General features: G+C 33.6%; 1 pseudogene; it reads right to left on the bottom strand.

The window, feature by feature from the left end:
- Positions 1-2,747: 2,747 nt before the first annotated feature.
- Positions 2,748-2,870, bottom strand: LOC111722867 (annotated as a pseudogene).
- Positions 2,871-3,191: the final 321 nt, after the last annotated feature.

Raw genomic sequence — 3,191 nt, 5'->3', positions numbered from 1 at the left:
TGGGAGAGGGTTGACAAGGGTGCTGGCATTGCCACTGTTGGCATTTCTCTGGGTCATATCCACCCCAAGTCCACAGGCTCCAAGCCAGAACGATGACAGAAATTGCCTGAAGACTACAGCTTTAGTGGCCTAACTGCCTTTTGAATTTAGTTCAGGTCCCAGGCTGGTTTTTATCAGCTGTGGTGAGACTAGCCAGAAATTAGGTATCAAGCAGAGGCCTTCCCTCTGCCTGGGCTAGTTAAATGTTTCTTCCATGGGAACCTGAATTCTGCCTTGTGCTGTGTTCTCCTGTGCCAGGGAAGCCCTGAAGTCTAATGCAAAGTCCAACGATCACTTTATTCTCCCCCTACCTGGACAGATAGATTGTTTTCACTTAACATGCTGGTGTGGCACTGCTAGAGGATGGGGGAAGTGTGGTATAGCAATCTAAGATTGTCTTTTCTGTCCTCATCAGTGCCTCTTTCTCTGAAATAATATTAAATACAGATAGCATAAGTAGTCACCTTTTACTTTGTTCTTCCAAACATGTGTGCATGGATAGTTGTTGAATTTGGTGTTTATGCAAAGGGATTATCACTAGTGGTTTCTATTTGTCCATCTTGTTCTGCCTTCTCTCTCCACACTTAAATTCCAAGCTAAGTTTATTATCTTAAGTCATATTATTTTCCCATCTTATAGCTAAAGAAACAAATGTTGGTAAATTTCTCTTGCCTGCATTGCTAATTAATGCTGGAATTAATATTAATCTCAATTTTATCTGACTTCCTTGTTAAGTGCTCTATCATATGTCTTCACCATCGAAAATCATATTATTTAATACTTTCAGTGTAATTAACATACTTTAAGCTGGACTTATTTAAACTGGACATATTTAAGCTAAAACATTTAATAAAATGAAATATGAACATATTTAAACAAAAACATTTAATAAAAATGAAATATGAATAAACCTGAAACTGCCAACAAACTCAGGACAAAGAACCCATGGCTCCCAAAGATTCTTCATGCATCTTTGTAGCATTCCTGCCATACCTCCTCCTAAACTTCAGATAACTTGTTATCTATCATTGTATATCAATTTTCTTTTCTAAAAACTTTTTGTACATAAAATCAAAAAGTGTGTGCTCTTTTTTATCTGATTCTTTCACATAATTCTTCTAAGATTCATTCACATCGATATAGATACCAACAGCTTGTTTCTTTTCTTCTTCCTTTTTCTTTAAATTTCAGGTTAATTTGAGGTTACAAAGAATAAGGTTACAATGTTTGCATTTTGGGGTATCGTCCCTGGTTGGCGGGTGTGGTTGGGTGTTGTAGTTGTGTTCCATCACCAGGAAGTGTGTCATATACCTGCACATTGTACCCATTAAGTGGGAGCACACCAATATCCCAACTCACTCTTTCCACCTACCCCATCTTAAAATAAATTTTGAGTTTTTCTCTTGTGTGGGCATGAATTAGATCATCTACTGACTTCATATTAGGATTGAGTACATTGGATACTTGCTTTTCCATGCTCACGATACGTTACTGAGAAGAATGTGTTTCAACTCCATGCAGGTTAATAAAATAGATATAATATCTCCATCTTTTATGGCTAAATGGTATTCTATGGTATACATATACTGCAGTTTATTAGTCCATAGTAATCTAAAATAATTTTTGATAGGAAGTAGGTGTTCAGGTATACAAGTGAACTGGAATTTAACTGGATCTTCTTTTGGTTACATCCTTTATAAATTTAGATTTATTTTTGTCTCCAACTATATTTGTAAAGACTAGGAAATTTTTATGTCTTATAAATATCTGCTCCATATTTTCTTTAGGGTACCTGTATGTACATCTTCCATTTAAGGCATATACACTACTTATCAGTTGTATTTTATTTTTTGAAGGCTAAACAGGAACCATGAAAAATAATAGCATCTTGACTCAATCTAAATCCCAAATTCATGACTTTGGATTCAATGCAACCCTTGCACAAACACCTGAAAACTCACAGGCCAAGTTGTGAGCATTGCTTCTGATCATTTTCTCCTTCTTCATTGGAAAAATGGATTTTGTAATACTGATACTGCTTCTTACCTTCATATTCCTCCATGAGATTATAGAAACTTGTTGTGAACATTAGGACTCCTATAATTCAGAAATAAAACCTGTTATAATATACAGAAAGAAATTACATAGTTTCCAGCCTTCAATTTTTTATTTTTACAATTTTAGACCTATTGGGCAATGTTTTGGCAAGATCATAGGTATGTCAGAGTGCCTCTAATTACTGAATATAATTCTCTGTTCAGTGACTCTGAATGAGAAGTCTGGTGACTCTAGGTCAAGTTTAAGAGAAAAATCTTAGGAGTCTTAGGAGTAAAAATATAGTATTGTTTGAGATGACAGTATATTATGAAAATATACTGTCAAGGAAGTAAAGGGGTAAGTATATTTCAAATATATGCTGCAAATTATTTCTCTATAATTCCAAACATTCACATTTAAGTTCATTTAGATTTTGCATATTGACAAAAAAATGCTAGCTCCTACAAATTATAGACTTCACATTTGCTACAATGTAAGCAATTTTTCAGAGAACATACACTCAAAGGCACTTGGCATTTGGCATTTAAGACTATTGATAGATCTTATCAATAGTCCTATAAAACTATACAATTATTGAAACATATAAAAAACAGTGAACAATATGAGAAAAACTTGTCAACTATATTTTATTTTTTTATTTTTTATTATAACAGGGGAAAGCACACACTTAGTCCCCCACTACCACAAATTATGCAGTTGAGTTTCCTACATTTGGGGAAATTGCAGGGGTCAGGACCTTCATAATTATGGTATCTCCCCTGCCAGGTAAGTATGCTTGTCAACTTTTATAACAAAAAATTTTGTTGATTTGTTATAGTTGGTGACTATAGTCATGAACCAATAGAAATGAACAGTTGAGTTTAAATTGGACTCACTAAAAATAAAACATTATTTTAAAAGATGATTATGTAGATTTAATGCACATATAATTGCAAAAGATGCTCTTCATATTTTGGAAAAAAATGATCATTTGAAGTAATCTCTTTTATACACTTTACCTTGAATTACCAGATCATGAGTATAGTACAACTCAATGCTAAAACTAATAAAACCTACATGTTAATTTTTAAATCCTGTCTATAAATTAATTTCCT

The sequence above is a fragment of the Otolemur garnettii genome, unplaced genomic scaffold (genome assembly GCF_000181295.1).
Source record: "Otolemur garnettii isolate 467f Iridium unplaced genomic scaffold, OtoGar3 scaffold00006, whole genome shotgun sequence".
Taxonomy (NCBI): Eukaryota; Metazoa; Chordata; class Mammalia; order Primates; family Galagidae; genus Otolemur; species Otolemur garnettii.
The sequence above is the reverse complement of the archived record's forward strand: the minus strand, read 5'-3'. Positions and strand labels throughout refer to the sequence as shown.